Source organism: Tenrec ecaudatus, chromosome 9 (assembly GCF_050624435.1).
Source record: "Tenrec ecaudatus isolate mTenEca1 chromosome 9, mTenEca1.hap1, whole genome shotgun sequence".
Lineage (NCBI taxonomy): Eukaryota > Metazoa > Chordata > Mammalia > Afrosoricida > Tenrecidae > Tenrec > Tenrec ecaudatus.
Window position 1 is genome coordinate 79,758,895 of NC_134538.1, and position 25,558 is coordinate 79,784,452.

The following is a 25,558-nucleotide window of genomic DNA, read 5'->3' on the forward strand; positions in this document are numbered from 1 at the left end:
GCTACTCTCTACACAGTAGCTGCTCTCTACACATGTGTAGAGAGCATAAGGACATTAAGGACATTGTGGCGCCAACCCTGTTACATCCACTATTTGTATAGGGTATATGCGATGGGCTTGATGCCATGATGTCATTACACCAGCTACTAGTATGTGGGTATATCTGCATATGGGCAGACCCGCCTGGAGATAGATCGAGGAGTGGTGTCTCAGTTCCTAAGACCATTGGAAATATGTGTTTTCTAATGGTTTAAGCAACCCCTGTGAAAGGGTCGTTTGACTCCCAAAGAGGTCTTGACCTATAGATTGAGAACCGCTGCTCAAGACTATAACCCTGATCACTCCATCAAATATTCAACTCCACTCTTCAGTGTACAGCTCAACTTCTAACCAAACAATAGACAGGCCACCGGACTTTCTACTGCCATAAAGAACTACAGTTTTACATACAACACTATGGAAAATGGTATGATGATCTTTAACGCAACTAGGAACTGAAATCCCATATGATCCAGCAATACCAATATTAGGCATCTACCCCAAAGAAATAAGAGACACAACTAAGTGGATATATGCTCTCCCATGTTCATAGCAGCACAGTCCACAATAGTAAGAAACTGCAAGCAATCCAAATGTCCAACAGTGGAAGAATGGATAAAGAAACTGTGGGCTCTTTTGGGACCCGACTGAGCAGGAGGCGCCATCATGGGAGTTGACATCCACCACAACAAGGACCAAAAGGTTCGTCACAAGGAACCCAAGAGCCAGGACATCTACCTGCGCCTCCTGGTCAAGCTATACAGGTTTCTGGCCCGACGGACCAACTCCACCTTCAACCAGGTTGTACTGAAGAGACTGTTCATGAGTCGCACCAACCGGCCGCCCTATCGCTCTCTCAGATGATCCGGAAGATGAAGCTTCCTGGCCGAGAAAACAAGACTGCTGTGGTCGTGGGGACCATAACGGATGACGTGCGGGTGCAAGAGGTGCCCAAGCTGAAGGTGTGTGGCCTGCGAGTGAGCAGCCGGGCCCGCAGCCACATCCTCAAGGCCGGGGGCAAGATCCTCACCTTTGACCAGCTGGCCCTGGACTCTCCCAAGGGCGGTGGCACTGTCCTGCTGTCTGGTCCAGCAAGGGCCGCGAGGTATACAGGCATTTCAGCAAGGCGCCAGGGACCCTCCACAGTCACACCAAACCCTATGTTCGCTCCAAGGGCCGGAAGTTCAAGCGGGCCAGAGGCCAACGTGCCAGCCGAGGCTACAAAAACTAACCCCAGATCCGGCCCTGCTATTAAATCATTTTGGATGTTCAAAAAAAAGAAAGAAAGAAACTATGGTACTTACACACGTGGATTGCTATGCATCCCTACAAAAACAGTGATGAAAGCATGAAACATCACATGATATCGAAAGACTGGAAACCATCATGCTGAGTGGTAGTCAATCACAAAAGGACAGATATTGTATGAGTTCATTCTATAAGGATAAGCACCAATTAAACAATCCTTAGAGAGCAATTCCCTAACAAAACGTAGAAGACTACCTATGGGCCACGAACCCAACATCACCCCCCTTATGCTCACTTCATAAAAATAGTTCTCCTCTAAATAAGAGAAAGCACACTGCTGGGGTCACTCCTTCAAAAGAGAGGAAAGGGGAGAAGACCATTGTTGGTATACAACATCAAGACAAGACTATGGCAAATTGTGGCCATTATATAATCTGCTATCACTTAAGTGAAGGGGTGAAGTCTAGCCTGTCAATCAGGTCATAGCCAATGGTGCCTCTGCATGGACATGGCCTTCTCCGGAGGATTCGGGAAACTCCTGTCTTCCTCCCTGGAGGCAGGACACACACACTCTCTCTGTTTCACATTCTGTTGACAAGCCACATGAAGCTGTGCTGATGGCAGCCGGAGCCCCGGAGCTAGAGAAACCATGTGGAGAGTCGAGTCACACCAGTGCTGAGATGCTTCCACAAGACTTTTCACCCACTGGCCTGTGATCTTCCTGCTTTTGGCGTCATTGTATCTGTTGCATGAGTCTGAAGAGGAATTTATGGACTGATATCGAATTTATGGGCTAATATCAAACTTATGGAATTGATCTGGAGTGGGCCAGGATGTTTTCTTAATATACAATTACTCTTGGATATAAAACTCTCTCTTACGCACATGTGAGTGTCTCTGGGTTTGTTTCTCTAGTCAACCCAGACTAATGCAGAAATCAACAGGCCCTCCATAGGATTGAGTGGAGAACCTGACTGGAAAATCAAGTTAAGACCAGGGATGGGAAGCATCTACATTTTAGAGGCAGCATTGATATTTCAGTTGATAAGTATGGTGGGTAAATTTGGAGGAGCAATCTTACTTTGGGGGAAGGGATGCCAAACAATAATTGTAGGAACCTAAGGGGATAATAGATCCAATTTTATGTTCCTGGGTGGACACTATGAATATGTTTCCACCAACCCTTGGCAAACCACACCATAAACTAAACATTATAATGACCTTAGTTTCTGGCCTTACAGGCAGCATAGCATCCTCCAAGGGCCGCACCAGATGGATTTAATGTAGAAGGCCAACTGAACAAACGGAGGCCTACATCAAAACTACCTGTATCCTTGGACTCACGACTGAAATCCTCTGATGTGAGAGAAAGCACAGGGTGGTCACCCTAAGACTGTAGAAATGATGGTCATTGGACTTTGGGTAGGACTCAGAAATGCCACATATCTAATGTTTCAATGCTCCCCTTGCATTCATATGACAGGTGTTAATCTGTTAGACAAGCATCTGCTCTTGTAAGACTTGATGCAGAAAATTTTCCGCTAGCACCAATTCCCATGCTCAGTGTAAACAGCTCCATCAATTAAGAAATAAATCTGTACAAAGCAACAACTCCTGGATTGCAGCCCTCAGTTGGACTGTACTTGCATAAACTCCTTATATCAACAGTCTCTTAAATTCCATGGAACTGGAAAAATATTGATGTTATCAGTGAAATTGCCTTACATCCTAGGGGATAATTGACAATGTTTTCCTTTTTTGTTTCTTTGGTTCTTAATTTTTTCTACCTTTTGTTTGTTTTTGTTGGTGGTGGTGTTGGTGTTTGGTGGTGGTGGTGGTGGTGGTGGTGGTGGTGGTGGTGGTGTGGTGGTGGTGGTGGTGGTGGTGGTGGTGGTGGTGGTGGTGGTGGTGTGGTGGTGGTGGTGGAGGTGGTGGTGGTGGAGGTGGTCTTGTGAGTTTTTGTTTTTGCCATAATACAACTGCCAAAGTAAACCAGAATCCTTCACAGCCAGTGGACAAGCAGATGGATTCTGGGCTCCCACCTCACTCTAGCCCCAATCCAAGAGCAGTTAGTTCTTATAACATGGCCCTTCTCGATACTCACCTTCATGAAGTAATCCCTGAAGATACAGGTGCTACAGCGAAGTGTGGTAAAGAAAGCAGATGGTCCCCGGCTCTCATTGAAATAGTGTCTGGGATCTTATATTCAAACAAGGCTTGTATTCAAACAAGCAGTCATCTAAGTGAGGCATCAATTAGTTCACACGATAGAAACACCAGCCTGTGTGATCCAAAGATGACAGTAACAAAATCCAAATATGAAGAAGGGGAAAGCATCAGAACTTAAATTGTGAACACCCATTTTGTAGAAGGCTATGGAGGACATTGGGAGCCCCAAATCCAACTGCAGAGTATCCAACCAGATTAAGAGGGTGAGGGCACTTGGGGAGCAAACAATGAATGTGGGAGGGGGAAGGGAGCACTAGAACTGATTGTGATGATATATATACAACTCATTTTTAAAAGTATTTAACCATGGAAGTGTATGATATGTGAATACTATATTAAGAAAACTACTAAAAACTTGACCAACTATGGGTGAAGAAGAGAGAGTTGCTGCTTAGGGGGCATTGAGTTTTTGCTTATGGTGGTGAAATAATTTGGAAAAGGAGATCATTAATAGCTCTATACCATAAAGAGTATAATCAATAACACTGAATTTTACATGCAGAAGTTTGTTCATTTGGAGACTGCTTTATTGGGGATATTTTTGCCACAATTAGAAAAAAGATAATTACATGAATAACAATGAGTACAAGGAAAAATAAAATGTTCTAGAATTAAATGCATTGATAATTATACAACTCATCTTGATATGATTTAATTTTTTAATTGTATCACATGCGGATGAAGTGTTAATAAAATTTTTATAAAGAGAGAGAGGATTGTTGAAGACACCAAAAAAAGAAAAGAGTGACAGTCTTGCAACCCCCCTGGGTCAGTCCTACCCTGGCCTATAGGGTCACTGTGAGTTTGCATTGAGTTGAGGGCAGTGAGAGAGCGAGAGGGCAAACATTAATACTAGGGAGGTTCCCTCTCCTTAGAATAATCAAGCAAAGGAGACCAAGAGGGCAGCACTTGCCCAAGCATAAAACTTACAAGGCAGGGAGGGCTAGGAAAGAAGGAAGCGGGGGAAATGGTAAACTCAGGAAGGATATGAGCAGAGTGCTGCTATATCGTGGAGACTGCAGTCAATGACATGAAACAAAACGCATATGAACTTTTGAATGGAAAACCAACTTGTTCTGTGAACTTTCACTCAGTCACAATAGTTTCTTAAAGTACTCAGAGATGACTACACAAGTATCTCATTGACAATAACAATATGAAAAGTAAATTTCAAATAATAAATTCAGCCAAGCATATTATTGTCACCTTATGAGAAACTGATCATGAATGGAGCGATAGGAATAAGCTGGCTACCAGACAGAGTGCATTGGAGAGATGACCAGAGGAGATCAAAATGATCAGCCTGTCTTGAATGTTAAAACCTTGTCATCGATCCTCCCCTGATACATGTTTGGGCCTGACCTGGTTTTCATCATTTTCTGTGTTTTCTGTTGTTGTTGCTATTGTTTGGGTTTTTTTCCCCATTATTGGGGTTTATCTCTGATGTGTTTTGTCATTGAATTGTTGTTTCATGTTTTTATGTTTTTTGGTATATGAAATCCGGGATTGATGAACCTATAGAGACAGCATGTAGAATAAGGTTGTGTGTGTGTGTGTGTGTGTGTGTGTACAGTAGGGGCGAGGGGGCAAAGGAGAGCAGATATCAAGGAGTTCACAAAGGAAGAGAATGTTTGGAAACTGATTGTGGCAGCCAGTGTACAACACTGCTTGATGTGAGAGAACTATGGAATGATATGGTATCTGTATTAGCTCCCAATAAAAAATGATTGGAAAATAATAATAGTGAAGAAGGATGTTCATTGACTTGGAAATGCTAGTAACTCGATTAAACCCTATGTAGAGAAAGATAGCATTTTTGTAAAAGAAGTAAACCTTTATACAATACCTATTACAGAAGAAAAACTGAAACATATGAACATCAAGACACGAAGTATGCTGAATATAGTCCAGCGATTGACTGCCTTCCCCAATAACTCCCGAGAAGAGGAGAACTCCCCCTGTTCAGGCTGAGCTTCTCCATGTATTTGCTTTGACTAATGGAATATGGGCAGAAATAGCAATGTAGCAGGTCTGAGCCTAGGCCTTGTGGGAATCCCATATGTCCACTCTCCTCTGAGTAGATATATTCCAGATAACCACTGGGCCCCCAAAGGCACCTGGGGAGCAAAACTAAGGCTGGCCTGTAGCCTGAAGCAGAGCTGTCCCAGCCGTGCACCCAGCAAGCGTTAACTAAGCCATTGTTGGAAGTTTGAGGCTGTTTGTCACCATGAGACTGCTGACGAATGCGCAGTGCTTATCTCTGGAATGTGAGACTACAGGTGACTTGTTAATTTCCTTCTTTGTGTTTCTCAAATTATCCACAGTAAGTACGTATTGCTTAGAGGTTAAGTTTGAAAGCTTTGGTCTGTTTCACGGCAAATGATTCGCAGTGGTCATATTATGAATCACATTTCTTTACATTTTGAATTGATCCAAAAAATAGCAAAGACTTATTTTACTTCCTTTTCTTTCTCTGAAATGATGGTTATTCGGATATCTGGAGAGGAACTCTCAGGACTTAGTGCTGGAGCCAAGGAGACTCAAGATAAAATCGTTTTCCTTATTGGTTGCCTAGGGCTGGGGTGGAGAGTGGCTCCTTTAGGTAGTGGGATAGGAAGGTGTTCCTCTCCACCCCTAGGGGCCCCTATAGGACCTTGGAAGCCGATAAAGACTAAAGGGCATGGGCCCATTCGGGCAGGGTTGGGGCAGGGAGGGGTGGAGATACACCTGGGTGGACCCCAATCTAGGACAGGTGGGCTTAATTCAACCAATGGAAGCAACCAGCACCGTCAACCACACCTCCCAGCAGAAGACCCAAAAAAAGCCTGAACCGAGAGACCACCCTCTCTTTACCAGCTACTCCTTTGTGATTCCACTAGCCCAGGCCGCCTGGTGGGTGTGCAGTGCTCCTGGAGTGCTTGTGTTCAGTTTCCTGTAAGGTCGGAAACTCCTCCTGTCCTTTATAGAAACCCACTTGGATCACAAGCCAGGCTTCAGTGTGAATTCTTCTGCAAAGTCAAGGACCGAATTATTTCTCACCCAACAAATCTAACAGCTACAAATGAAAAAGCACCAGGAATTTTTTTTGTGGCATTAGAAATGTTCTAAAATTAGATTGTGGTTAAAGTTGCACAGCTCTGTAAATGTGCTTCAACAATATTGAATTGTAGTCTTAAAATAGATTAATTTTATGGTATGTAAATGACAGCTCAAGAAAGCTATTTTTTCTTTTTATGTTGATTCTGTACACAATAATTTAAAGAACGAGGGATTGATTTTAAGAACTGGAACTGCTACAGATACCTCCTTTGCCTCATAAAAACACAAGCAATGACAATAATAAAATATTTAGGCTGTCATGATAAGGTAGAATAACGGAACAAACAAAAATCAGAGTGAAGCTATGAAGCCGGGTTTTTTTTAATTAAATAATAATAATTAAAAGCAAAACTCTCCCAATTTGAAAGAAATATCAAGATTTACGTGTCACTGGTGAAATAACTTTCTTTGCCCTGAGAAAACTGTGATTTGATCTTCCTAATTTCCTAAGCAAATTGATCTTCCTAAACAGTCATGGTGGCACAAGGTTGATGCTTCAAACCCACCAGTCACTCTGTGGGAAGACAGATGAGGCTTTCTGCTTCTGTAAGGATTTATAGCAGCAGAAACCCCATGCAGGGTCATGGTTATGTCAGAATGCCCTCAATGGAAGTGGGAACCCCCCACGGAGCCCTGGTGGTGGAGTGGTTAAGAGCGCAGGTGCTACCTGAAAGGTTAGTGCCTCAAACACACCAATAGACCCACAAGAGAAAGCTGTGACATGCCACGTGGTGCGGGAGGGTCAGGCTTGGGTTTGGAGAACTAGTAGAGTGATAAATGGCCGGTCTTGGGAGCCTGCCCAACTTGAAAATGGGTCAGGAGACCCGTGAGGCTGATGTACAGCACCCAGCTTATGAACAACCTGCACTGCACCTTTGCCTTCCTTGACATCTATGTGCTCACTAGGCAGCTACTTGGTGAAAACTGAAGAATACAAATGAATGAACCGAGCAGTTTATTGTAAGGGATTAATATTTAATCAAGCACTCCATGAGGCTTGAAGACAACTTATTTGAACAGAAATGATTTACAAAGTATATGAACTAGTTTGGAGCACCGTAAAAACTTCGTCTTCCAGCTCAAACCCCCTAAACCAGCCCCCCTGCTCTGGAGATCATCAACTTCACAAACCTCTCTAGGTTAACAGCTTGGCTCTTGCCATCTGAAGGTCGCCATGCCAACTGATGGAAACATTTTGGTCAACAGAATATAATCCAAAAAGTGATTTTTTTTTTGAAGCCACCCTTTGAGTAACTTCTCTAAGCCAAAGAGAATTCAAACAAAGCACACTCAAAAAGTCAATTGTTTCACAGGCTTTAAATCTGGAGATCATAGGTGGGTGTGGGGTGCGTGGGGGGTGGGGGACCATAAAGCATCAGGTTGACTAAGCAGCGTACTTGGCTAGTCAAGCCAATTCGCTACCATGACCCCCTCTCACAGAAGATGTCCAAGGAATGTTTGCCGGTTCGCTCTCATCAGCAGAGCTCCAAGTTTGGCTTTGGAGAATAAGAGTGCCTTATTTGCACTGAAACCTAAACATACTCAATTGTTAAGAATGTCTAGAAATCCGAGTCATTGAGATGAAAGAGTGTTTATGACGATGAGTCTCCAGCCATTCTCAAGTAAATGTTTGACCCACTGCCCGCTTAAGGAGCAACTGCTTTTGCAAACTTGAATTCAATTGTGATAGAACAAAAAATACAATCTTTTCCAACAACCGATTTTTAAAAGTGTACTTAGGGGAACCAGGACCCATCTGTAGATAAGTGGACATCCCCCTGCAGAAAAGTCTCCAGGAGGAGATGAGCCAGTCAGGGTGCAGTGTAGCAATGATGAAACATACAGTTTTCCTCTAGTTCTTGAATGCTCCCTCCCCCCCACTATCATGATCTCAATTCTACCTTACAAACCCGACTGGGCCAGAGGATTTACATTGGTACAGATAGGAACTGGAAATAGGGAATCCAGGACAGATCAGGACCAGTGCTGAGAGTGGTGATATCGGGAGGGTGGAGGGAAGGTGAGGGAGAAAGGGGGAAGAAATTACAAGGATCTACATATAACCTCCTCCCTGAGGGATGGACAGCGGAGAAGTGGGTGAAGCGAGATGTCGGACAGTGTGAGATATGATAAAATAATAATTATTTATAAATTATCAAGGGTTCGGGGGGGTTGTGGGGAGGGAAGGGAAAAATGAGAAGCTGATACCAAAGTGGGAAAATGAAGAGCTGACACCAAGGGTTCAAGTAGAAGGCAAATGTTTTGAGAATGATGATGGCAACAGGTGTACAGATGTGCTTGACACAATGGATGGATGTATGGATTGTGATAAGAGTTGTCCAAGCCCCGGATAAAATGATTTTTTAAAGTGTATTTTAGGGAAATGCATTCTATGTGATAATGGGAAATTTTGTTATTTTTATGAGTTTCATCCATTCCTCTTCACCTGGTGACTCTCCTTGACTTTCCATCTCCCATTTCACCCATGAGGGCTAGGTAATCTGATTCTATGCCAGACTTCAGGAGGAATTTGTGAGTAGCCCAACCAATCAACAGTTTTATATCCCCACTGTTCCCAATGATTGGTTCGGGATGGCATGAATGAACCAATCAGAACTAACGGAATTAATTCTAGCTCATTTGCTGAAGGAACTGAAAGTCTCCTGAGGTCATCATATTCATCTCCTGGGTTGGAGGTCACTGCAAATAACACTGTACTGGCAATTAGCAAAGCTTGAGTCTTAATCTTGGCTCTGCTCCCTAACTTCCCCGGATCTCATTCTCAGGCAGCAGCAAGAGAGGTGTGCAAAGATGCTATAAAGAATAGACCCATGAAGGGACTTAATAAATTGGAAAATCTTCTCCAAACATAAGGCCTTGCTTTCATAACAGACCCGATTGAAATAAGCAGGTGGAGATGTTGGGGCTTGTTGAAGAAGCTGGAAAACAGTGAACACTAGCCAAGAAGCACAGAATCTGAAGCCACAGAACGCCAGAGCCAAAAAAGTCCTTGGAGGATATCTGGTCCTGCCCCTCATTTCACAGATGAGGAAACTTGCTCTATCTGCATTGAAAGGGAGGAAGTGAGATAAGAATGACTATTATAGCCATCCCGCCAGGTTGCCTGCGTGAAATTAAAGCAATCTGATAACAAGCATGGCCTGTTAAGCCAGTGACCTTGCCAGTGTATGAATAATGTGGCTATTTTCACCCAGGGTAATCAGCCTCTGCCTGCAGAGAAAGGACAGCCACAGAGTTCAATGGATTTACCTGACAGTTCACAGCCCCCACCCAGCTCGGCCCTCTGAGCTCTGCGGGGGCAAGGAACTTAGCATTTGGAAAAGTCGCTGTGCCATGTGTCTGAAATCCTTAAACAAATCACAATGGGGGATTCCTTCTTTCTTTCTTTCTCTTTCCTTCCTTCCTTCCTTCCTTCCTTCCTTCCTTCCTTCCTTCCTTCCTTCCTTCCTTCCTTCCTTCCTTCCTTCCTGTCCTTTTCTTTTTCCTCTTTCCCTGTTGGGGAAAACCACTCCTGCCAAAAAATGATTTGCCAAATGGTGACTTCATTTATGATGTGATGTTTAACAGCTGATGTCTGACTACTTAAAAATGTTTCTGTCCCATGATTAACATTGCAACCGAAGTGTTTTAAAAACTCGGTTAATGTTTTTCATCGTATTGGAGATGCACATGCATGTTCAGTCACTTTGTGGGGATACGAGGTTATGGGAAGTCACAACTTGTCCGTGAATGATACTTTTAAAGATTATAAGAATAAGAATACTTACCTAGGGATGTTGGAGCCCTGCTGGCACAGTGGTTATGTTAGGAAGCAGAACAGGGACCAAGGGTGTCTACTGGGCATACTCCAATTCAGGCCCAAAACCAGGGGGCAGGAGGTACACCTAGGTTGGCAATACACCTGGACTGACCCAATCTAGGTCAGGTGGGCTTAATTCAGCCAATGGGGTCAACCAGTACCATCAACCACGCCTCCCAGCAGAAATCCCTAAAAGCCGGAACCTGGAGATCACCGGTCTCTTTTTCCAGCTGCGCCTCGGCCTTCCGTAAGGGCCTAGCTCAGACGTGCCTCAGTCTCGCTCGGGCCTCTGGCCGCCACATGTGGGGCTGCAGTCCCGTGTTCAGTGACTGTAAAACCTGAAATTTCTTCTGTCCTTTATTAAAAACCCAGTTGGATCACAAAACAGGCTTAGCATGGATTCCTTCTCTGCGGAGCCAAGGACCAAGGTATTTCCCACCCAAGGAACTAACTTAACACTTTCTTATTGGGCTGCGATCCTCAAGGTTCGCAGTTCGAAATCACCAACTGCTCCTCCAGAGAAAAACGAGGTTTTCTACGCCTGCAAACAGCTACAGTCTTGGAAACTCACAGTGACAGTTCTACCCTGTCCTGTAGGTATGAGTTAGCATTGACTCGATGTCACTGAAGAGAGACGTTGTAATGTTATCTTGTACGGATTCTTCTAAGCCGTGTGTGTGCGTGTGTGTGTGTGTATGTACATATATAATAATTTAATCCTCACGACAACTCTAAAAGGCGGGTGCTGTTTTTATCAGCTCACAGGTGTGAAGTGAAGAACAGAGAGGCTGAGCGAGTTTGCCAAAGTCACACAGCTAGTAAGTGGTAGAGCTGGGCTTGGAGCCTAAGCAGCTTGGCTCTGCATTCGGAGTGCTTAACCTCCGACCTATGAACAAAACAAACTGTTGTCCCATCCTATGCCATCTTCATGCCCCTTGATAGGTTTGAGTCCATTGTTGCAGCCAGGTTCAATCGACCTCATTAAGGCCTTCCCTCCTTATCGCTCACCCCTTCTTTACCAAACAGGATGTGCTCTTCTGGAGATATGTCTTCATGAGGTAAAAAAGCTGTTATCTCAATGTATTTCTAACTAAATAAATAGTCTGGGAAGATTAAGAACAATGAAAATGTTCCAGATTTTCCCAGAAAGGAGAGCATAACCACACAGTACTTTAGAAAGTTTCTAAATTAGAGCTTACGTATTCTATAGGAAAAGTTAGCAGATGTGCAGTTGGCCTATCCCAGAGTTCCATTAAAGCACGTCTTTCATTGGCCAAAGTCCGACTCGCAGGACAGCCAAACCTAAAGAGCAACGAGCTGGATTGGCACATATGTGTTCTCTCACACACATAAACACCAACACATACCTCTTCACATCGTTATTTTAGGCACCATGGAAGCCGGAGGATGTGGATACAAATAGATTTCTCATGTATTGCTCTTGGCATTATAGCCATATTGAATGCAACATCCAGTAAAGTCAAAATTTTAATTAAGTTTATGGCCTGGCCATCTGTATTTGTTTGGAATTTCTGTCTCTTCAAAGCAGAAATGTGAGCCTGGCTTTAGACCTGGAAATACCTCGGACTACAACCAAATGCATTATCCACAGACTGTGAATGTGTGGTGTGCAATCAGCTGAGATATAAAGTATGATCTTGGAGTTAGAAACCCACCCTCTAACTATCCTAGAATATCCGGACGTTAAGTATGTGGTGACTAATTTATTCTGGCAGACTGTAAGGACAATAAAGGGGAATTTTTAGATAGGTTCAAGTGAAGAAAAATCTGACCACCAAACCCAACTCATCGTGATCCTGTATGGGGATTCCGAGACTATAAATCTTTCCCAAGAGCAGTCAGCCTTGCCTTTCTCCCTCAGAGCAGCTGATGGGCTCGGAACAAGGGGCACCTGGGCGACTGTCACAGGCCAGGAACAAGCAGGGCAGCACCACGACTAAACGCGATGCTGTGCCCTAGATGAGAGCTGGATAGAAGGACTGTGAGTGGAAACCTGGTGAGACCCAAATACGTTCTAGGGTTTTGTTATAGGAGTGTACCAGAGCTGGTTTCTTATTTTTGACGAAGGTACCACAGGAAAACAGAAACTGGATGTGGGCTATGTACAACCCTTTTGTCCACTGGACATTATTCCCAAATAACTCTTAAAGGTTGTGATTTATATCCAATAAAATAAGTGTGATCTATAGACCACAACCACCCACAGCCACCTGGTCCATTCTGACTCATCGTGACCCAGTAGAAGCGAGCAGAATTGCCCGCTTTGGGTTTAGCAAACTCCAAATCCTCAGAGAGCAGAACAGCCGCATCTTTTTCCTGAGGCTCAACTGGTGGGTTGGAACTGCTGGCCTTGGGGTTAGCAGCCCTATGAGTAACTCACTATGCCATCAGGGACCCTTATATAATACATACACATCTCGAAAAATCATTAACGCTCATATAACCACCGCCAACCTAAAGATATAAAACCACGCTCTCCCATGTAGACACGTGTCCCAGGTGATGATCCAACACTTGGAATGTGACTGGTCTGAACTGGGATGTGCTGTGAATATAAAGTAGACACCAGATTCTAAAGACATCATGAAAATAAGAAAATGGTGTAAACTACCAGTGTAATCAATTTTTAATATAAAAATTTTGGGGGTAGAAATAGGTACCATAAAATATATACCATTTCAACAATTTTTACAAGTCAGCGATATTGATTATAGTCTGCAAGTTTTGCATTCATTCTCACTACCCTTTTCCAAATTATTCCACCCCGATTAACACACACTCACTGCCCCTAAGCTTCTTTGTAACCTTTCAAGTTGCCAGTATCAACTGGATCTCACATACGTCATTTTTCCAAAGGCCACAGGCAGATATGCTTTACTAATTAGGCTTCACTATGACTTGGTTCACAAAAGGTTTCAGGAGATAGTTTTAAGGCTAAACGTTCAAGGATTATCTCAGGACAATAATTTGAAGGCTTCATTCAGCCTCAATGGCTCTAGAAAGTCTGGTCTCCTTTCAGAATATGAAATTCTATTCTACATATTTCCTCTTTTTGATCAGGATTCCTTTATAAAATCTCTGATCCAACTAATGGTAGCCAGGTCCCATGATGGGGAATCTGGCATTGATTAAGGTTAATAAGTGGTTCACATTGTACTTGATAGCAATAAGATGTACATCTGAAAATATTGAATTGGAAAAGATTTTAATTGAGTATTTTTATCATAAAAGGGGGAGAAGAGACTTCTGATGCTGCCTATGTACAACCAAACACCTCCAGAGATCTGTTTTTGTGTAGTGATGGAGGGCTAAGTTTTCATGAGACATCCCAGTCACTTGGCCTAGCATTTTTCAGTGTTTCTGTTGAACTTCTAGTTTGCTGCATAGTACCTAGGGTCCTAAAAATTAGGAAGCAAAGTGCAGTTGGTCCCCATTCACCTGTGGCAGCAGAGGAAGAAGGGGAGCCAGAAGTCAGAGGGGGAAATGGAATGCCTGTCTGGTGGTCTCTACAAGCAACTGTCTCCTTCACAGCCTCTCTTCAGTATGCCTCAGTATTGACTACATGTGAAAATAATATTTTAGATAAATCAAGTAAAATCAAATACATCATTCAAATTATAATAGATGTGTATGTCAAAGGAACCTTGGTGGCTAAAAGGTTAAGTGATGGTTTCCTAGTAAATTTCTAGAAAATTCTGTTCAGCTGCTCCAAGCTGTAGATGAGCTTTTTAAATTCTAAAAAGGGGTCGTTTTAGCTACAAAGGGGTCCTCATCGACTCAGGGTGGGATTGGAAATCAAAAGCTCCTGTGTGGGGGACAACATCGCACATCTTCTGCCGAGGTCTTGCCCCAGGATGCTCTCTCCTGGAGCAAGCAACAGGGTGCCATGGGGCACCATAATGACTTTTTTTTCCCTGCCAGGAAACATGGATAATGATTTTATTGAAACTTTAAGAGTCCTGAATCATTGAGGTCTAGTTGGAAAAGATTCGTAAGCTGTGAAAAAGGAACAGATATGGCCTGCCACCAAGCCTCTCTCAGAACCTCTTTCAAACGGAGCTCCAGACAGGCCAGTGCAAACCTGGCTTTGAGCCAACATACTCTCAATGATGCGCACACACAAAATTTATTTTAAGTGTGGGAAGAACCATTTCTGACTGGTGCACATCTAAATACTTTTCCCCCATGCTTTATGTCATTAGCAAATATTCATAAACAGAGTTTTCAGAGACCACCTATGAAATTTTGTAACATAACGATCAAGCTGCAAAATACGGACATCAAAGGAAGGACATGCATCGCAAAGGTCTTTGTGAAACCATCCGTCCTGTTTTCCCTTTCTTTCTATTTATTTTGTTTGCTCCATTCTCTGTAGAAAGCTCTGGGTGTCTAACGGAGGGGAGGGGGAGGTCTTAAATTAAAATAAGATGGTGACTGGCTTGAGCATCTTAAAAAGAGTAAACACTCTAATGTTTGGATGCCAAAAAAACAATAGCTAATTGTAAATGACGCTGTGTTCATCCACTCTGACCAGGAAGTTTGTACTTCCAGCAGGGGCCAGTGCATTTAGCTGGAAAGAGCTGAATTTAGAGTGCAAACTGCTCGTTCAAGCCTTCAAGGGCATATATTAAAAAATGTGTTCTGAACGAATCCAAATTCAAAAGGATTTTCTGTGAGTGGGTAGAGGAACAGCCTATTAGTGGTAGCGTCAAAAAGGATTCGATCGTTGGACTTTTTAGGGCTAAGGCAAATTCCGCCAGGTGCTCAGAAGAAGTACTGGGCCTTTGTGTGCTGGCCCTTTCTGCCTCCTACCAACTCAGATCTCATTTTGGACACCAACACCTTCCTGATTGCCCTCACACATTAGGTCACAAGTTATAAGGTAAGCTCCACAATAGGAGACCGCTTGCATGCCAAGCTTACATTGTATTCAAAGGAAGACAAAACACAAAGTCCACTGCCATTTCAACTCAGTGTGACAACGTAGGACTGCGTACACTGTCCCACTGCCCTTCCCAGGCTGTAAATCTTCGTGGGAAACAGACTGCCCCATCTTTCACCTGAAGGGTCATTGATGGATTCAAATGGCCAAACTTTCAGTGAGCACAGGTCACTTAGCAGATAAGCGCTTAAGCCTTGGCGGCACCTGGGTTCCTTTGGCGCATCCTGGAATGAGGCAAAAATAAAACAAAACAAAATCAAAACAGTTGCTGTGGAGTGCACTCTGACTGACAGCAACTCCATGTGTGTCCCAGCGGCACTCCAGAGGCTGGTCAGTGGCTGACTAGTAAACAAGCGGCCATCTAGCCCAGAAGCAACAAAGCCCCCATGGAAGCAGCACACCAACATGTGTGATCATGAAGGGCCGAGGGGACTAGGTTTCAAACAACAAAGGCAGGGGGGAAATCATATCACCGTGAATGAGGGGAGTGCATGATGGGAACCCAATGCCCATCTGTAGACAGCTGGACATCCCTTGCAGAGGGGTAGTGGGGAGGAGATGAGTCACTCAGGGTTCAGTGTAGCAACAATGAAACTCAAAATCTTCCTCTAGTTCTTGAACGCTTCCTCCCCCCAATTATCATGATCCCAAAACTACCTTGCGGACCTGGTTAGACCAGAGGATGCACAGCGGTGCAGTAGGGATCTGGAAACACAGGGAATCTAGGATGGATGAACCCCTCAGGACCAGCGGTGGGAGTGGCGACACCGGGAGGGAAGGGGATGTAGAAAGGGGGAACCAATCTCTGGGAGCTACATGTAACCTCCTCTCTGTGGGATGGGCAACAGGAAAGTGGGTGAGGGGAGACATCAAGGAGTGTAAGATAGGATAGAGTAATAATTTATAAGTTATTAAGGGTTTGTTATTAATGGGGAGCGGGGAGGGAGGGGAAGGCAAAAAGGAAAATGAGCTGATTCCAGGAACCCAAGTAGAAGGCAAATTTTGTGAATGATGAGGACAACGAATGTATAAGGGTGCTTTACTCAATTGATGTATGTATGGATCATGATAAGAGTTGTATGAGCCCCAATAAGACGATTTATTAAAAAAAAAATAGACCCCCAGGTCTTTCTTCCAACTAGCCCCTAGGGAGATTCAAACATCCAGCCTCTTGGTTAGCAGCGGTGGGCACCAACCAATTTGACCCCACGGGAACTCTAGCATATGAAAAGTGGTCAATATTTGTTGAATTAAAAATTCTGTTATTCAAGAATTGGAAATGACAGAAAGAAAGAAATGTAAGACCAAGATAAAAGCAGCAACCTTTAAGCTGGACATGCCTCTTCGCAGAGTCATGAGAAAAATCCTTCTAAATGCAGTCTCCTTCTAGCAGTGTCTCTGCAGGCTATTTTGTGGTGGTCAGTGCCCTCTCCCAGAGCCGGGGCCCCAGCCAACTCATGAATGAGGACTTTACAGCCAAGATCATCAACCTTCCAGGAGAGCTGACTGCTAAGAACTCCTGCCCTTAAACACTGAGCTGCTAATGACAGATCAGCCATTCGAAGCCACCAGCAGTCTAAGAGAGAAAGATGAATTTTTTGAGTCCTTTAAGATTTTCAGGCTCTGAAACCCACAGAAGCAATTCTACTCTGTTCTATTTAGTTGCTATTGGTCAAGATGGACTCAATGGTAGTGATGAGTGAGTCATGTCAACTGAGCAATTCCTCAGGATCCATTCTGACAGCAACACATTTTTCCAGACTTTGGTCTGAAGTCACACCAGAATCATCCTCAGAGCGCAATGTCTTTGTCATTTCTTGTTACAGCCCTCTACCACCTATTCTCAGCAAAGAGGAGAAGATTTCCATGTGCTGACTGCGTTTGCCCACATCTGCTCCAGCTCTCCGGGAGTTAGCTATTGGTATCCATTTTGAGGGTGGTGAAAATGATAAGCACATTCAGTTTCAAATCAAAATAACGGATGTTCCAGTCCACCCACAGGCACCTTAAAAGAAAGGCCTAGAGATCTACTCCCCAACTGCCAGTCACAGAAAGTCCTGTAGAGAACACACACCAGAGGGACTCCGCAGAATTCAGCCCAGGAGAGTTGCTTAGAGGATGATTCAACACTGCTGGAACGCAGGAGGAGCATCATAAAGATAAGTAGGCACGGACCCACAAGGTATTGAGGGGCTGGGGGTTTATGTTATGACAGTGGAGGCCGGTTAGGGCTTGACCTTATCCTGGCACTGTCTCTGCCAGAGCCAGGACCATTTGTAGCCAGTGCAGGGGCTTAATCTCAACACAGCCACAGCTAGCCACCACCTCAGGGCAGGTACAAAACACTTGCAGTTCCATGGGCAGTATTTGGGCTCAGCTACATTGTTACTTTTGTTTCCCTCTCTTCTCTATATCCCCCAAAGGCTCAGAGAGCTTATTTTTAATTTTTTCCCCTCATCTTTGTCTCTTTCCCATTCTCTCGCACTCCACTGCTGACCTCCAGACCACCCCCCTTATCCTAGGGAATATATGACTGCATCACACACAGCTAGTTGAGCTCCACAGTATGCAGCTAGCCCAAGGCTGGGGAAAGCCCTGTCAACCTCCACCAGGGGACACTCTGCTCAACTTCTTACCAGGGAATTCCTGCCTGTGTGCCTGGGGGCCTAAGGCAACTCGGCCAATGCTCATCAATGTTCCAAGCTGCTGCAGAAACCTCTGCACAATATCCACAACACCAAAGCAGGCAACCCACCGGCCTTCTGGCGCACTCCCCTGAGAGGGAAGCCACAGGAGGATAAAGTGGTAGGTTAATTCCATAGTAAAATTAGCGGTAGGCAGTTCAAAGAAGCATGCCTACAAGTCTCCCAGAGAGAGCCAGTGCTCTTCAGCTCCCTGGAAAATGGCACCTGGCTCCTCTAAAATAACACAACTCAAAAAGCCATCAGCCCCAACGACCTCAATGAAAAAACAGGCAAAACAAAAGGCAATGGCAGAAGATGTCCTGAACATAACAACATTCATCGAAGAAACAGACATTGAGCTGCCACATGAAGAAATTTTCAGAATGCTACTTGGAGTCATACAGGATATGAGGGAAACAATCCAGAAAAAGGATGAAATGACAGAGGAGATAAAGGCCATACACCAAAGGGAAATACAAGAGCTTAGGGAGGAGATAACAAAAACCAGTAGAAGAAACATGGACCTCGAGAATCGATGAGGAAGCAGAGAACCTCATCAGTGACTTAGAGGACAGCCAGCAGACTTTAATAAATGTGAACAAAAATCTAATAGGATCATCAGAGAAGCTGAAGAAAACATAAGAGAGCTATGTCTGATGCTATGAAGCAGAACTACATTAGAATTATTGGCTTACTGGAGGAAGACACAACAAAGAAGTCATCTGCAACAATAGTGAGAGAATTCTTGGAGGAAAACTTCCCCAGCTTAATGAATGAAAACCAGGCAACCATTCAGGAGGCTGAAAGAACACCAGCTAGACTAAATCCCAATAAAAATTCACGAAGGCACATAATAGTTAAGCTATGCAACTTTAAGGAAAAAGAGAAAATCATGAGAGTAACTAGGGAAAAACAAACAATAACATATAAAGATTCCCACATAAGTATATGCTCAGACCTATCAGCAGAAACTAGGAAGAAGAGGAGAGAGTGGAGTAACATATTCCAAACATTGAAGGAAAACAATGCAAACCCAAGACTACTCTACCCAGCCAAATTATCGATCAAGATAGATGGAAAAGTAAGAGTCCTCCCAGACAAGGAAAAACTTAAAGAATACATTAGAAGAAACCCAGCCATACAAAAGATCCTTGCCAACTCAGTATGGGCAGAAGAACAACACTCACCAAGCATAAATAAGAGACTGCCACAGAGAACAACCTCACCCAGAGGGCAACAAAAAGAAAACAGACACCAAGATAACATTGGCTTAAGGATGGATATAAGTCAAGAATGATACATATATACACACATGCACAACACACTAATTAAAAAGGAAGGTAGGAAAGCACCCAACACAACATGTATAAGATGACATCACAGAGTCTGCAGATGGAGATAATAACCCTGAATATCAATGGCCTGATCTCAGGCATTAACAGACTGACACTAGCAGACTGACTTAGAAAACACAACCCATCGATCTGCTACCTACAGGAGACACATCTCAAGGCTACAGACAAAAATAGGCTGAGAATCAATGCTGGAGAAAGGCATACCAAACAAACAGCAATTCAAAAAAAAAGCAGGGGTTGCAATCCTAATCTTGGATAAAATTGACCTCACAGTGCAAACCATAAAAAGAGATAAGGAGGGACACTATATAATGCTCAAGGGAATGGTAGACAAAGAACCAATAAACATTGTAAACATATATTCCCCAAAGAGAGACTCCTTGAATTTGTCAGCCAAATATTCCAAAAGATGAAAAAAGAAATCACAGCCTCAACAATTATAGTGGGTGAATTCAATACATCGTTCTCTGAGAAAGATCACAGAAAAAGAAACTCAACAAGGAGGCTAGAGATCTAAACACTATAATTAGACAATTTGACCTGATAGATATTTACAGAGCTTTTCATCCAAATATAAATTAATTCACATTCTTTTCAAGCTCGCATGGCACATATTCGAAGATAGACCAATGCTGGGGCATAAGGTGAATCTACATATATTTAAGCACATTGATCATACAGACCTCTCTCTGATCACTGTGTCATAAGGCTGGAAATGAACAAAAGGCAGACGAAGAAAACAAGAGCAAATAATTGGAGGATGAATCACTCTCTACTGCAAAAGGAGTGCGTACTGGCACAGATCAAAGATGAAATTAGGAAATTTCTAGAAACCAATGAGAATGAGCACACAACGTATGAAAACTTTTGGTACACAGCAAAGGCAGTTACCAGAGGAAGTTTCATAGCAGTACATGCACACCTGAGAAAGGAAGAGAGACTCATGGTCGATATGTTGGCACAAAATTAACAACTAGAGCAGAGTCAGCAGGACAATCCTACTAATAGCAAAAGAAAAGAAATGATAAAATCAGGGCTGAGATTCAGGAGAGGGAAAATAAGAAAACTACGGAAAAAGTTAATCATGCTAAAAGTTGGTTCTTTGAAAAGACAAACACAATCAATAGACCACTGGCAAACCTAACCAAAGAAAGGAGGGAACAAATTACAATAGCAAGAATAAGGGATGGAAGAGAGGACATTACAACAACCCCTGATGAAATCAAAAGGATAATTACACAGTGCTACGGAGGATTGAATTCCAATGAATTCAACAACTTGGAAGACATGGACAAATTTTTAGAAAAACAATCCCTCCCTAGACTGTCTTTGATGGATGTCAAGAATCTCAACAGACCCATAGCAATAGAAGAAATAGACAAGGTTATCAAGGGATTACCACCCCCAAAAATCACCTGGACCAGATGGTTTCGCTGGAGAATTCTACCAAGCATTTAGGGAAGAACTAACACCAATCCTACACAAACTCTTCCAGAACATAGAAAAAGATGGCAACATCCAAAATTCCCTCTATGAAGCTAGTATAACTCTGATACCCAAACCGGGCAAGGATCCCACAAGAATTGAGAACTACAGACCAATATCCCTAATGAACACTAATGCAAAAGTCCTTAACAAAATACTAGACAAAGAGTAGAAAAGTATATAAAACAAATAATTCACCATGACCAAGTGGGATTCATACCAGGGATGCAGGAATGGTTCAACATATGAAAGACTATTAGTATTATTCATCACATTGACATGAAAATGTATAAGAACCACATTATAATATTGATAGATGCAGAAATAGCATTCGACAACATCCAACACCAATTCCTGTTTAAGACACTTGAGAAGATAAGAATGGAAGGAAAATTCCTCAAGACAATACAGTTATATATGAAAAACCAACAGCAAACGTGGTAGTCAGTGGAGAAAAGACTAACACAATCCCACTGAAAAAGGGGACCAGACAGGATGTCCTTTGTCCCCACTTTTATTTAATATCATGCTGGAGGTTTTAGCTAACAACATAAGGCAAAGAAAAGACATCAAAGGTATTGGTCTGGGGAAGGAAGAGGTGAAACTATTGTTATTTGCAGATGATATGATTTTATATATGGACAATTCCAAAAACTCCACAAGGGGAGTACTGGAAGTAATAGAGGAGTTTGACAGGGTGGCAATATATAAGATCAACAAAGAGAAGTCCATCGGACTGTTATACATATCGGATAAGACCACAGAAGAGCAGATCAAAAAGGTGGTACCCTTCACAATAGCCAAATACAAACTGAAATATCTAGGGATATACCTGACTAAAATAACAAAAGATCTATATGGGGAAAACTATAGAACACTATTACAATAAACCAAGAGTGGCTTCAACAAATGGAAGAATATCCCATGCTTGTGGATTGGAAGACTCAATATAGTCAAGATGTCAGTTCTGCCTAAGGCACTATATAAGTTTAATACAATCCCAATACAATTACCCTCACCTTTCTTCAAAGAAATGGAAAAACTGATGACCAACTTCATATGGAGAGGGAAGAAGCCTAGAATTAGCAGAGAACTACTCAGGAAGAAGGACACAGTGGGAGGGCTTGCTTTACCTGACTTTAGCACATACAATGCAACCACAGTTGTTAAAACCGCATGGTATTGGTGCAATGACAAATACTCAGACCAATGGAAAAGAACTGCAAACCCAGAAATAAAATCATCAGCTTACAGACAACTGATCTTTGATGAGGGCCCCAAAAATATCCAATGGGAAGCAGATGCCCTCTTTAACAAGTGATGTTGGAAAAAATGGCTATTTGTCTGCAAAATATTGAAGTAAGACCCTTATCTCACTCCATGCACAAGAATACACTCAAGGTGGATCACAGACTTTGAAATTAAACCCTGAACTATTAGGGCCATCAATTTGGGAATTGGGACCAACTTGAGAATGTTGGCACAGGGAATATATAGGCTATCAAAAATAGGGAAGGTCGCAAACACAGAAGAGGTACAAATTGATAAATGGGATATACTGAAGATAAAACACCAGTGTACATTGAAAAAATTCATCAAGAGAGTAATAAGAGAGTCCACGGAATGGGAAAGCATCTTTAGCAATGACACATCAGACAAAGGCCTTATTACTAAAATCTACAATACTCTTCTAGCTTCCAAAAAGAAAAAAGACTAATTGCCCACTGAGGAGGTGGGCAAAGGACCTGAACAGAAGTTTCGTGGGGGCAGAAATCCAAATGGCCAACAAACATATTAGAAAATGTTCCCGATCTTTATCCATAAGAGAAATGCAAATTTAACCAACAATGAGGTACCACCTAACACCCTCAAAGATAGCCCAATTCAAAAATTCAGAAAGCAACAAGTGTTGGAGGGACTGTGGGGAGACAGGAACTCTCATCCACTGCTGGTGGACCTGTAAGTTTGTAGAGCCACTATGGAAATCGATCTGGCGATACCTAAAACAGATAGAAATTGAGTTACCATACCACCCAGCAATCCCCCTACTGGGCATATGCCCAGAAGAGGCAAGAAACAAACCAAGGCCAGACATCTGTGCCCCAATGTTCATTGTGGCACAGTTCCCAATTGCAAGGAGTTGGAAACCACCCAAATTTCCATCAACTGACAAGTGGATGCAAAAGCAGTGGTACATACATACAGTGGAGTACTTATGCATTGCTAAAAAGCAGTGATGAACAGATGAAGCACATTGGTGCATGGGAAGAACTGGAGGAAATTGTGCTAAGCAAGTAAGGCAAGGATTAAAGGACAAGTACAACATGAGTCTGCTGAGGTAAGCTTTAAAAAAAATGCAAAAAGGGCATAGGGAAAAAGCTATTGTATACAAACATTCCTGTGGTGAGAACCAGGTCATAGGGCAGGGACCAGACTAAATATGGGGATACATATGGTAGACAACTAAAGAGGAGGTGGGGAAAGAAAATAATAATAAAAAAGAAATGGGTAACAGGGGCCCAGGGCATTAACCCACCCAAGGGGAGGGTATTGTTTATATCTCCACAGGGAAAGAGGGACCAGACTTCAACTCAGTGCTCCAAGATGTGAATGCAACATTCTGGCTTGGAGTAGGGAACCAATGGAGAGGTCTGGGGGGCCAGTCCCACCCCCAACTACTAAGTGGACACTTGCCTCTCCCCCAAGAAGAGAATTTATGTCAAAGGACGGCATTGAATCTGCAGCTCCGGGAGAGGGACATATCTGATTGGAGCACACAGAAGCCGATGGACGGGGAGGAGGAGAGAGTGGAGCACATCCTGACCCACCAGGCCTTGAGGACTATGTTCCTGATTAGAGGAGCCAATCCACAGAGAGGACCACATGGCAGGCCCCACTATGAGACATGCCGTCCCTCACTGACCCATAGCCCCACAGGGGACAACACTGAGACTCAATGTGGGAACTGAGCACAATATGATCCCGCAATACCGAGGCAAAACAATAAGGGAGTGACAACAGAATAGCAAGGGAATGGAGTGGCAAGGTCCCCAGGGAATGCTGAAGGTGGACTTTGGGGCCAGGGTGTGGAGCCCCAACAGACTGGACTGGAAAGCACTCCTGAAGTCCAACAAATAGTCTGTGAACTAACTACAAGCTTTTCTTTCTGTTTCATTTTGTTTTTGTCATTGGTTTGTTGTTGTTTTTGTTTTGTTGTATATTGTTGCTTGGTTTTGTCCTGTCTTGTTTTTGTGCATGTTATTATCTCCGCAGGTCTGTCTAAATAAGATAGGCTGGATGAACAATCTGGAGGAGAAAACAACGGGACCAACATCCCTGTGGGATGGACAACAGAAAAGTGGGTGAAAGGAGACATCAGACAGGGCAAGATATAACAAAATAATAATTTATAAATTATAAAGTATTCATGAATGAGGGGGAGGGGAGGAGGGGGAAAATAAGGAGCTGATGCTAGGGGCATAGGTGGAGAGCAAATGTTTTGAGAATGATGAGGGCAATGAATGTACAAATGTGCTTTACACAATTGATGTATGTATGGATTGTGATAAGAGTTGTATGAGCCCCTAATAAAACGATTAGAAAAAGAAAGAAAGAAAACCCTGCAGAGTAATTCTAATCTGACACACACGGAGTCCTCCTGAGTCAGAGGTAACTACTGTGAGTCTTACATATTTAGAAAGCAAAATAATTTCCAGGTTCATAGTAGTCCAACTCTCTATTTAGAGATGAGAAGCCTTTCCCAAAAGAAAGAAACTGCCAAGAGTTTACCTTTTTTCGCAATGAAGACATTATTTTCTTTTACTTTGCTAATGAATCTACCTGTTTATTGTTTCCAATCTTTCTGCTTCTGAAAAGGACTTTTGTTCTGCCTTTGTGTTACCAGAAGACCCATCAAAAAGACTTTCCCCGAACAGTGTATTCTCAAAGTAGGCACACTCTGGCCATATTTCTCTATGCTTATCTACAGACCCTGCTGTCTTAGAATTTCCTCCAACCGAAAAACTCAAACCCACTGTCATCAAGTCAACAATTACTCCCAGCAACCCTCTAGGACAGGAGAGAACTGCCCTGGTGGGGCTCAAGGCTGTAACTGTTTACAGGAGTAGAGAGCCTCACCTTTCTTCCACGGAGCATTGGCTGTTCCCAATGGCTGACCATTGTGCCACAGGGCTCTTTAGAACTCCTGAGAACATGAAAAGATAGATGTACACTGGTGCATATGGTAGCTGGAAGCACAGGGGATCTAGGGTGGACGATACCTTCAGGACCAGGGGTGTGAGGGGCGATACTGGGAGAGTAGAGGGTGAGTGGATTGGAAAGGGAGAACTGATTACAAGGATCCACATGTGACCTCCTCCCTGGGAGACAGACGGCAGAGAAAGGGGGGAAGGGAGACTCCGGATAGGGCAAGATATGACAAAATAACAATCTATAAATTATCAAGGGCTCATGAGGGAGGGGGGAGCGGGGAGGGAGGGGAAGAAAAAAAAGAGGACCTGATGCAAAGGGCTTAAGTGGAGAGCAAATGCTTTGAAAATGATCAGGGAAAAGAATGTACAGATGTGCTTTATACAATTGATGTATGTATATGTATGGATTGTGATAAGAGTTGTAT

At 43.2% G+C, this 25,558-nt stretch overlaps 1 pseudogene; it reads left to right on the forward strand.

The window, feature by feature from the left end:
* The first annotated feature begins 705 nt into the window (after nucleotides 1–705).
* On the forward strand, nucleotides 706–1,270 carry LOC142456418 (large ribosomal subunit protein eL18-like; annotated as a pseudogene).
* Nucleotides 1,271–25,558: the final 24,288 nt, after the last annotated feature.